The following is an 11797-nucleotide window of genomic DNA, read 5'->3' as shown; positions in this document are numbered from 1 at the left end:
TTCCCATAAATCCCGCAATTCCTGCAATTTCCACAATTCCTGCACTTCCTGCAAATCCCGCATTTCCGGCAATTTCCACAATTCCCGCACTTCCCGCAAATCCCGCAATTCCTGCAATTTCCACAATTCCTGCACTTCCTGCAAATCCCGCATTTCCGGCAATTTCCACAATTCCCGCACTTCCCGCAAATCCCGCAATTCCTGCAATTTCCACAATTCCTGCACTTCCTGCAAATCCCGCATTTCCGGCAATTTCCACAATTCCCGCACTTCCCGCAAATCCCGCAATTCCTGCAATTTCCACCGGAGGGGACAGCGCGGGCTCGGGGCTGCCTGCGACGGGGAGCACAGGGACCCCAAACCCCGCTGGGCGACCCCAAACCCCACTGGGTGATCCCAAACACACCTGGGGGATCCCAAATCTGGATGGGTGACCCCCAAACCCAGCTGGGTGATCCCAAATCCACCTGGGTGACCCCAAATCTGGTTGGGTGATCCCAAATCCACCTGGGTGACCCCAAACCCAGCTGGGTGACCCCAAATCCACCTGGGTGATCCCAAATCCAGCTGGGTGACCCCAAATCTGGTTGGGTGATCCCAAATGCGACTGGGTGACCCCAAATCCAGCTGGGTGACCCCAAACCCACCTGGGTGACCCCAAACCCACCTGTGTGACCCCCACTGACACCCCCACCATCGGGATGCTCCTCCCCATCCCAAGCCATCCCTCTCCAGGTGCTTTTCCAGGATAAGCGGGACCATTGGGTAAATTCGTTATTGACTGCACCACATTAGGCCGCAGGTTTTTTTCGGACTTTCATGGCAACAGGAATAATAAAAATGCACTTTGTGCTGCTGGATTTATGGGTTCGTAAAGCAGCTTTGGTGCCCCCCTGGGAACGCGGGGATTAGAGGGGCATTAAACACCTCCAGCGAAAATTCCGCTCGGGTGAGAAGGGGGGAATTCAAGGGCGAGGAGTGAAAATAGGAGTTTAATTTATTATCAAAGGCATAAAAGCCTCGTAAAAAAAAAAAAAAAAAATATATATATATATATAAAAAACTTCTCGCCAGGCAGGAGGAATCCATAATCCCACTGCTTGTGGATTCTGCCTGCACGGAGGAAAAGCGGGATCAAAACGTGAGGGGGAGAGCGGAAAATTCGGGGGAAAAAAACTCGTGAGCACCAACCCCTCCTCCCTCCCAGCCAAACCGATCTTCCTCCAGAGCGGGGGAGAATTCCAGCCGGGAAATTCCTGGATTTCCAGCACAGCTCTGTGCTGCGGCAGGAGGGGGGTGACAAAGGCCCCCAGGTGTCCCCAGGTGTCCCCAGGTGTCACCACAGCCGTGTTTCATTTCTCCCCGACGCCTTGTCCGGCACCGGGATCACTCTGCTCTTCTAAACCATCCCATTTTTGGGAATTTGGGCTGAAGAGCAAACCTGCGAGGGAGTTTTGTTCCCGTAAGGAATCGCTTCCCGTGGGAGCTGAGCCATAAATCCCATAAATCCTCCCGGAGCCTCTGCTCGGGGCTGAAATCCCTGTCCCTGCAGCCGCTGATCCCACCCCAATCCCGAGGAGTTATTTGGGATTTCTGGAGCAGCCTGGCGCTCCCCACAAAGCGCTTCAGGATCCGCCGCTCCCACCCGAGCCCAGGTGTTCAATCCCGCTTTTCCACGGATTGCAGCAAAAGGAGAAATTAATGGGGAGGTTTTTTCCATCCATCCTGAATCCCGCTGGTGCCACAGCCCGGAATTCCTCCCTCGTTCCCCCTGCAGCGTTTTGATGCCGTTTTCCCCCCTCTCCTTTGGCGAGGAGCCCTCGGAGAAGTTTTCCCAGGACAAACCCACGCCTGGTTTACAAACCCCTGGCTCGAGCCCTAATTAATCCTCGGGGGGCACTGAAGGCTCGGAAAGGCTCCGAGCAGCTTGAGTTATCCAAGGAGAAGCCAATAAACACCCCCGGGGACGGGCAGAGCTGTTAAACACCCCGTAAATCTCCCGGCAGGAACATTCCCTGCTCCTCCCGAAACCAGCCTGGCTTGGGAATCCCCTCCAGGCTGGGATTCCATTCCTTCCTTTTATTTTCCTTTTCCTTTTCCTTTTCCTTTTCCTTTTCCTTTTTCCTTTTCCTTTTCCTTTTCCTTTTCCTTTTCCTTTTCCTTTTCCTTTTCCTTTTCCTTTTCCTTTTCCTCTTCCTCTTCCTTTTCCTTTTCCTTTTCCTTTTCCTTTTCCTTTTCCTTTTCCTTTTCCTTTTCCTTTTCCTTTTCCTTTTCCTTTTCCCTTTCCTTTTCCTTTTCCTTTTCCTTTTCCTTTTCCTTTTCGGGAGAGGATGAGGCTGGACTTCAGGAGAGGATGAGGCTGGAATTCAGGAGAGAAGGGGCTGGACTTCAGGAGAGGATAGGGCTGGAATTCGGGAGAGGATGGAGCTGGAATTCGGGAGAGGATGAGGCTGGAATTCGGGAGAGGATGAGGCTGGACTTCAGGAGAGGATAGGGCTGGAATTCGGGAGAGGATGGAGCTGGAATTCGGGAGAGGATGAGGCTGGAATTCGGGAGAGGATGGGGCTGGAATTCAGGAGAGGATGGGGCTGGAATTCGGGAGAGGATGGGGCTGGAATTCAGGAGAGGATGGGGCAGGAATTCGGGAGAGGATGGGGCTGGAATTCGGGAGAGGATGGGGCTGGAATTCAGGAGAGGATGGGGCTGGAATTCAGGAGAGAAGGGGCTGGAATTCAGGAGAGGATGGGGCTGGAATTCAGGAGAGAAGGGGCTGGAATTCAGGAGGGGATGGGGCTGGAATTCAGGAGAGGATGGGGCTGGAATTCCGCACGTTCCAAACGGCACCAGCAGCCTCTGGCGGACGAGGCGGGCCCTGCAGCGGAGCCCGGTTTTATTTAATAAAGCTCCAGGTGAGTGCTGGGACTGGGCTGGGATGGGAAATTCTGGAGCATCCCTCCTTTCCCAGGGATGGGAATTTCAGCTCTCCTGCCTCTCTGGCCCAGGCTGGGCTTAAATCAAGCCGAAACCGGCTTAAAGGGCTCTGGAGAATCAGCAGAGAGGAAAATCTGCTCAGGGTTTGGCTGTGATTTAGTGAGACCGCCTCAAAGCCGTGTTTACGCAGGGCCGGGCTCAATAAATCCCGGAATTACTGCTCCTCTTTAGGCGTGATTTAAGTCGCTTTAACGGCTTCGAATTTGCAGCGGTGCAGCCAAAAGGGTTTTTCACAGCCAGGTGAGGGAATTGAGCAAACCCCAAAGTGTCCCAGCAGCCCCCCAAACTCGGGATGTTCCCGCTCCAGCCCCCAAATTCATCCCCGTGGATGATTTTAACCCAATTCCAGCGTCCTGTGTCGGAGCTGGGGTAAATCCTCATTTCCCGAGCTCTCCTCCCGTGGAACAAGGATTTCATCCGGCATGGAGAGGGCTGGGAATCCTGGAATGGGGTGGGAAGAGCCTCAAAACTCATCCAGCTCCAGCCCGGGGACACCTCCCGCTGTCCCAGGGTGATGTGGGCGCATCTCCCTCCTCCAGCTCCGGGATGAATTATTTAAGTCCCGGAGAATGCAGCAGCTCTGCTGAATTATTGAGGAGGATTTGGATCTGGAGGCCGATGGAGCAGAAGCACGGAACACCCGTGGGGAAATCCAGGCCCTTTTCCTGCTGATTTTTCCCTGGAAAGCAGCAGGAGGGAGGCCTGAGCTGTCCTGGGGTGAATCCGGGCAGGCAGAGCCAGGCAGGCGGAATGGAGATAAGAATTGCACAAGTGGTGAGTAATGAGAGGAGGAGGAGGAGGAGGAGGAGGAAAAGGCTGAGAAGGAAAAGGAGAGAAAACTTCAGAGCCCCTGGAGTGGGATGATACTGGGGTCAGGATATCTCACCCACTGATAATCCTATTTTTGACCCAAATGTGACACCTGGATTGGGGTGAAAAGTTTGGGATATCTCACCCACTGATATTCCCATTTCTGACCCAAATGTGACACCAGGATTGGGATGAAAAGTTTGGGATATCTCACGCACTGATATTCCCATTTCTGACCCAAATGTGACACCTGGATTGGGATGAAAAGTTTGGGATATCTCACGCACTGATATTCCCATTTCTGACCCAAATGTGACACCAGGATTGGGATGAAAAGTTTGGGATATCTCACCCACTGATGATAACCCCATTTCTCACCCCAGATGTGACACCTGACTTCAGCTCCCTCCTGCATTTTGGGATCCCACCTTTCTCCCATGAGATTCCACCCCTCAGCTCCCTCTCCAGACCAGGAGCAGGATTTTGGAGTAAATTTGGAGCAGGATTTTGGAGCAGGATTTTGGAGCAGGATTTTGGAGCAGGATTTTGAAGCAGGATTTTGGAGCAGGATTTTGGAGTAAATTTGGAGCAGGATTTGGAGCAGGATTTTGGAGCAGGATTTTGGAGCAGGATTTTGGAGCAGATTTGGAGCAGGATTTGGAGCAGATTTGGAGCAGGATTTGGAGCAGGATTTGGAGCAGGATTTTGGAACATGATTTTGGAGCAGGATTTTGGAGCAGATTTGGAGCAGGATTTTGAAGCAGGATTTTGGAGCAGGATTTTGGAGCAGATTTGGAGCAGGATTTTGGAGCAGGATTTTGGAACATGATTTTGGAGCAGGATTTGGGAGCAGATTTGGAACAGGGTTTAGAGCAGGATTTTGGAGCAGATTTGGAGCAGGATTTGGAACATGATTTTGGAGCAGGGTTTGGAGCAGATTTGGAGCAGGGTTTAGAGCAGGATTTTGGAGCAGGATTTTGGAGCAGATTTGGAGCAGGATTTTGGAGCAGGGTTTGGAGCAGATTTGGAGCAGGATTTTGGAGCAGGATTTTGGAGCAGGATTTGGGAGCAGGATTTTGGAGCAGGATTTGGGAGCAGGATTTTGGAACATGATTTTGGAGCAGGACTTTGGAGCAGATTTGGAGCAGGGTTTAGAGCAGGATTTTGGAGCAGGATTTTGGAGCAGGATTTGGAGCAGGATTTGGAGCAGGGTTTGGAGCAGATTTGGAGCAGGATTTTGGAGCAGGATTTTGAAGCAGCATTTTGGAGCAGGATTTTGGAGCAGATTTGGAGCAGGATTTTGGAGCAGGATTTAGAGCAGGATTTTGGAGCAGGGTTTGGAGCAGGATTTGGAGCAGGATTTTGGAACATGATTTTGGAGCAGGATTTTGGAGCAGATTTGGAGCAGGATTTGGAGCAGGATTTTGGAGCAGGATTTTGAAGCAGGATTTTGAAGCAGGATTTTGGGGCAGGATTTTGGAGCAGGATTTGGAGCAGGATTTTGGAGAAGTGGGAGAGGAAATATCAATCTACCTCGGAGGAGGGGATGGCAGTTGATTTCCTCTGGATTTTTTCTCACAACCTTTCGAGGGTTAGTTGTGATTTTTTTTTTTTTTTTGGCTGGGATTGGAAGCAGAGCTGCTTCTCAGGGCTCCAGGAACGGGAGCTGGGTGCAAAGCCTGGCCTAAGTAGGCGGGAACTCCCTGGGAATGCTGCATGGATTTCCCAGAGAAGCCGTGGCTGGCCCTGGACCCCTGGCAGTGCCCAGGCCAGGCTGGACGGGTTGGGACAGTGGGAGAGGTCCCTGCCCATGGAATTGGATATTTAAGGTCCCTTCCAGCCCAAACCATTCTGGGATTGTTCTGGGTGAGGTTTTACCCCAAATTACAGAGGTGGGAGCTTCCTTTCCTGTGGGATGGACACGCTCCGAGGGGATGGAGGGGATGGATTCCCTCCTCCACCCCGACCAGAACAAGAATTACCCATGGGCCTGGCTCAAATCCCTTTGTGCAGCACAATGGGGACAAAATCCCGGGATATCAGCTGGTGGCAGCGGGGCTGAGCTCATGAATATTGCCAGTCCTAAAGCAGAGCCCTCAGCAATCCCAAAGACACATCCCAGTCCTGAAACCCCAAATCCCTGCTCTGACACCTCCGGGAAGGCTCAGGCTTTGGGACCAGCCTTTGGGATCAGCCTTTGGGGTTAGGTTTTGGGATCAGCCTTTGGGATCAGACTTGGGGATCACTCTTTGGATCAGCCTTTGGGATCAGCCTTTGGGATCAGCCTTTGGGCTCAGGCTTTGGGCTCAGCCTTTGGGCTCAGCCTTTGGATCAGGCTTTGGGACCAGCCATTGGGATCAGTCTTTGGGCTCAGGCTTTGGGATCAGCCTTTGGGGTTAGGTTTTGGGATCAGCCTTTGGGCTCAGCCTTTGGGATTAGCCTTTGGATCAGCCTTTGGGATCAGCCTTTGGATCACCCTTTGGATCAGGTTTTGGGATCAGCCTTTGGGCTCAGCCTTAGGGATCAGCCTTTGGGCTCAGGCTTTGGGGATCAGCCTTTGGGCTCAGCCTTTGGGATCAGCCTTTGGGATCAGCCTTTGGGATCAGCCTTTGGGATCAGCCTTTGGGCTCAGCCTTAGGGATTAGCCTTTGGATCAGCCTTTGGGATCAGCCTTTGGGCTCAGCCTTTGGGATCAGCCTTTGGGCTCAGGCTTTGGATCAGGCTTTGGGATCAGCCTTTGGGATCAGCCTTTGGGATCAGGCTTTGGGATCAGCCTTTGGGCTCAGCCTTTGGATCAGGCTTTGGGATCAGCCTTTGGATCAGCCTTTGGGATCAGCCTTTGGGCTCAGGCTTTGGGATCAGCCTTTGGGCAGCCCCACAGCCGCTTTCTCCCCGCTTGGAAGGGAAATTCCCATCCCCGTGGTTTTGGGAAGCAAACCCACCCTCCAAACCAGGAGAGCTGTGACAGCCCCGTGTGACCCCCCCTGCCCAGCCCCAGGGGATGCCCCTTCCCCGTCCCCCCAGCCCTTCCCACCCCACATCCCGTGCCCGGATCTGTTGAAAATCCAGGCGGAAAAATCAAGGCGCCGTTTATTTCCCTGCCACCCCCGGGTGCCATCGGAGCCCTCCAGCCCCGCGGAGCCTTTGGAGGTTTTGTTTCCTTTTCCAGCCTCTGCCTCACTCCTCCGATCTTCCCTCACGGCTCTGTGGGGGAAAAAGTCATTAAATACACACCTACTTCTTGCTTTTATCACTGATCTGATTATCTTGTAATTCCCTCCCCGAGCAGCAAACGAGTGTGAACCGAGTTCTATCCAATTTCAGCGGATTTGTAAAGAATCTGGGAGTGGGGAAAGAAAGGAAAAAAAAAAATAAAGAGAGGGGGGGAAATCCTGTCTTTGTCATTTCTGCTTTTCCTTTATACTGAAATATAAGGGATTTTATTCCACGTAGCCATGCAAATCCACTTAGGGCTGCGTCCAGGGGGATGGAGGAAGGAGGGGTGGAAGGGAAGAGGGAGGGACTCGCTCCACACCTGAGCCACTCCCGGAGCTGCCAGACCTGAGCCAGGCCCGGGAACTTTTCCCTGCCTGAATTCCCTGCAGGGAAAGCAATCACCCGTGGCTCACGCCCCGTTTGCAGCCAAAGGACAAAAAGTGGATTATTGTGATTTTTTTTTTTTTTTTTTTTTTTTTGGTTGTGGGTTTTTTTGTTGTTGGATTTTTTTGGTTTTTTTGGGGTTTTTTTTTGGTTTGTTTTTTTTTTTTTTGTGGCTGGGTTTTGCTGGAGGAATTTTTAAGCAGTTAAAACGTGGAATGTTTGCCGGGGGGATTTTCACAACAGGTCAGGCCCCACCACGGGGAAATCCAGGTGGATTCAGGGAGGCATTTCAGGACCTGGCCTTCACCCCACGCTCCTCAGGAACCCAAACCTCCCCCGGGATCCTTCCCAGTTCCTCTCCGGGGCTCCCCTGCCCTGGGAAGGCTTCCAGGTGACTCGGCAGGTGAAGCAACACGGCGGCGGCGGCGGCGGCTGCGGGGGAGGACGCGGCACCCGGGGCGAGCTCCGACACGACTGGGATGGGATGGATGGGATCCACGGGATCCATGGGATGGGATCCATGGGATGGGATCAGTGGGATGGGATCCATGGGATCCATGGGATGGGATGGGATGAGATCCATGGGATGGGATCCATGAGATGGGATGGAATTGGATCCATGGGATGGGATGGAATGGGATCCATGGGATGGGATGGGATCCATGGGATCCATGGGATGGGATCCATGGGATGGGATCAGTGGGATGGGATCCATGGGATCCATGGGATGGGATGAGATCCATGGGATGGGATCCATGAGATGGGATGGAATTGGATCCATGGGATGGGATGGAATGGGATCCATGGGATGGGATGGGATCCATGGGATGGGATGGAATTGGATCCATGGATGGGATCCATGGGATCCATGGGATGGGATCAGTGGGATGGGATCCATGGGATCCATGGGATGGGATGGGATGAGATCCATGGGATAGGATCCATGAGATGGGATGGGATGGGATCCATGGGATGGGATGGGATGGGATCAGTGAGATGGGATTCATGGGATGGGATCCATGGGATGGGATGGGATGGGATGGGATGGGATGGGATGGGATCAGTGGGATGGGATCAATGGGATGGGATGGGATCCATGGGATGGGATGGATGGGGCAGCCGGGCAGGATGACTTCCAGCCCAGAGGAGCCAGCAAGGGTGAATTCCAGCCCAGAGGAGCTGGGGATGGTGAATTCCAGCCCAGAGGAGCTGGGGATGGTGAATTCCAGCCCAGAGGAGCTGGGGATGGTGAATTCCAGCCTGGAAGAGCTGGGGATGGTGAATTCCAGCCCAGAGGAGCTGGGGATGGTGAATTCCAGCCCAGAGGAGCTGGGGATGGTGACTTCCAGCCCAGAGGAGCTGGGGATGGTGACTTCCAGCCCAGAGGAGCTGGGGATGGTGAATTCCAGCCTGGGAAGAGCTGGGGATGGTGACTTCCAGCCCAGAGGAGCTGGGGATGGTGACTTCCAGCCCAGAGGAGTCAGGCAGGGCAAGTTCCAGCCCAGAGGAGCCGAGCACATCCTCGGGGACAGCCAAGGGACAGCCAGGGGACACCGCGGGGCTCTTCCCCCGACCCCCTCACGGTGGCACAACTGCTGAGCCCCCAGCCCGGAGGATTCCTGGGAGCTGCCGCTGGCCCGGCCGGAGCGGATCCCTCCTGCTTGTGGTTTGCCACAGGAGCACGGAGCCGGCTGAAAATGAATCCTCACTTCCCACGTGCAGTCCTGCTGAGCCCTCTGTGCTCACGTGAATTCCCTTTCTTCTTCCTCTCCTCCTCCTTCTCTTCCTCCTCCTCCTCCTTCCCCTTCCTCTCCTCCTCCTTCTCTTCCTCCTCCTCCTCCTTCTCCTTCCTCTCCTCCTCCTTCTGTTCCTACTTCTATTTCTCCCTCTCCTCCTCCTTCTCTTCCTCCTCCTCCTCCTTCTCCTTCATCTCCTCCTCCTCCCTCCCTCTCTTCTCCCTCTTCTCCTCCTCCTTTTCCTTCTTTCTTCTCCCCCTCCCTCTCCTCCTCTCCTTCCTCTTCCTCCCTTCACTTCGGAGCTCCCAAAATATCCCATTCCAGCCGCGGGGCTGTGGGAGCGCGGCTCAGCCCAGCAGAGACACCGAGGGAGCTGCCAGGAAACGGCGTCCAAAAAAAGGCAGGGGGGTGGATCTCGTCTGCCGAGGGGCAGCGCCATCAATCCCATAAATCCCACCAATCCCATAAATCCCAGCCCCGCAGGACCCTTCCCGCTCCTGTCAGACCCCGGGAGGGCAGGGCTGGGTTGGGGTCACGCCTCCCGCCCGGTCCTGGGGCGCTGGCCCGGCTCCCACTGGGGGAGCGCAGCAAATCCCAGTGCTGAGCTCCTCGGGCTGTGCCGGAGGCTGGAGATCCATCCGTGGGACACCGTGCCAATCCCATGGGACACCATGATCCCAATCCATGGGACACCATGATCCCAATCCCTTGGGACACCATGATCCCAAACCATGGGACACCATGATCCCAATCCCTTGGGACACCCATGATCCCAATCCCTTGGGACAACCGTGATCCCAAAACCATAGGACACCGTGATCCCAACCCATGGGACACCACAATCCCGACCCATGGGACACCATGATCCCAAACCATGGGACACCATGATCCCAAACCATGGGACACAATGATCCCAACCCATGGGACAACATGATCCCAAACCATGGGACACAATGATCCCAACCCATGGGACACCATGATCCCAATCCCTTGGGACACCGTGATCCCAACCCATGGGACACCATGATCCCAACCCATGGGGCACCATGATCCCAATCCCTTGGGACACCATGATCCCAATCCCTTGGGACACCATGATCCCAACCCATGGGACACCACAATCCCGACCCATGGGACACCGTGATCCCAACCCCCATGGGACACCATGATCCCAAACCATGGGACACCACGATCCCAAACCATGGGACACCATGATCCCAAACCATGGGACACCATGATCCCAACCCTTGGGACACCATGATCCCAACCCATGGGACACCATGATCCCAACCCATGGGACACCATGATCCCAATCCCTTGGGACACCATGCCAACCCCGTAGGACACGATAATCCCAATCCCACAGAACACCATCCCAATCCCTTGGGCACCCAGCAGCCCAGGGTGAGACTGAACGGGAATCCTGGGCTGGAATGGGGGATCCTGGGCTGGAATGGGGGATCCTGGGCTGGAATGGGGATCCTGGGCTGGAATGGGGATCCTGGGCTGGAATGGGGGATCCTGGGCTGGAATGGGGATCCCGGCTGGAAAGGGGGATCCTGGGCTGGAATGGGGATCCTGGGCTGGAATGGGGGATCCTGGGCTGGAATGGGGATCCCGGGCTGGAAAGGGGGATCCTGGGCTGGAATGGGGGATCCTGGGCTGGAATGGGGATCCTGGGCTGGAATGGGGGATCCTTGGTTGGAATGAGGGATCCTTGGTTGGAATGGGGGATCCTTGGTTGGAATGGGGGATCCTGGGCTGGAATGGGGGATCCTGGGCTGGAATGGGGATCCCGGGCTGGAAAGGGGGATCCTGTTCCGGCTCGGGCGATCCTCCCTCCCCGCATACCGGACCGGGCCGCTCCGTGCCCGGGACAAGCCCAGATGTGCCCGGGACAAGCCCAGATGTGCCCGGGACAAGCCCAGATGTGCCGCCAGCTGCCCGGCGGATTCCTGAGCGCTGCGTCAGCGCCCCGGCCCCCGCGCGGGGCAGGCGGAAAACTCCGGGCAGGAAAATTCCGGGCAGGGGGAAGGATGGCGAACACCCCCCACCAGGGGCCGGTGGGCAGGGACGGAAGGGACGTGGCGATGTCGCTGCACCTCCAGCCCTGTTCCAGGCTGCCAGCGAGCAACGGAAGGACACGGAGCCTGGAAAAACCAGGAGCAGGACAGACCTCACCTGCGGCCACGCACAACCTGCTTGGGCGACAGAAATCGGGGCCCAGTCCGAGTGGATTTAGCCGAGACGTCCAGCGAGCCCAGGAGGGGTCAGGTCCCCCTTGGAGCAGCAGTTCCAGCGCCCCGGGCGGGTTGCCGGCGGTCACAGGCCCCGGGATCGTGTCCCTGCTGGTGCCACCGGGAGCGGCTGTGGCGTGAGCCGGGCACAGCCCAGGCCGGGATTTTGGAGCCTCCGCTCAAAGTCCTCGCAGCGAATCAGGCAGAACAGGAACTTCAGCCCGGACCTTTCGCGGCCGGGCGGGCTCCTGGCTGCTCCGCCAGCCTCGGCTCCGGTCCCGCAGAGCTTCCCGAGGCGCCGGAGCCGAGCCCAGCGCCGGCGGAGCCCGGATCCACCCGCGGGCCCCTCTCCCTCCGCATCTGAGCAGAACCCCTCGCTCCTGCCCCAGCCGCGGCCCGGGGCGCGGAGGAGGGGCCGGGGGC

At 55.8% G+C, this 11797-nt stretch overlaps 1 long non-coding RNA gene across 1 annotated transcript; it reads right to left on the bottom strand.

Annotated features, from left to right (window-relative positions):
* Positions 1–6879: 6879 nt before the first annotated feature.
* On the bottom strand, positions 6880–11793 carry LOC128820158 (uncharacterized). The gene is made up of 2 exons (XR_008440842.1): positions 11319–11793; positions 6880–7005 (listed from the first exon to the last, which is right to left on the bottom strand). It is a non-coding gene; the product is annotated as an uncharacterized LOC128820158 (long non-coding RNA).
* Positions 11794–11797: the final 4 nt, after the last annotated feature.

Source organism: Vidua macroura, chromosome 28 (assembly GCF_024509145.1).
Source record: "Vidua macroura isolate BioBank_ID:100142 chromosome 28, ASM2450914v1, whole genome shotgun sequence".
Classification (NCBI taxonomy): Eukaryota; Metazoa; Chordata; class Aves; order Passeriformes; family Viduidae; genus Vidua; species Vidua macroura.
This window is presented reverse-complemented; position numbering and strand designations above follow the sequence as displayed.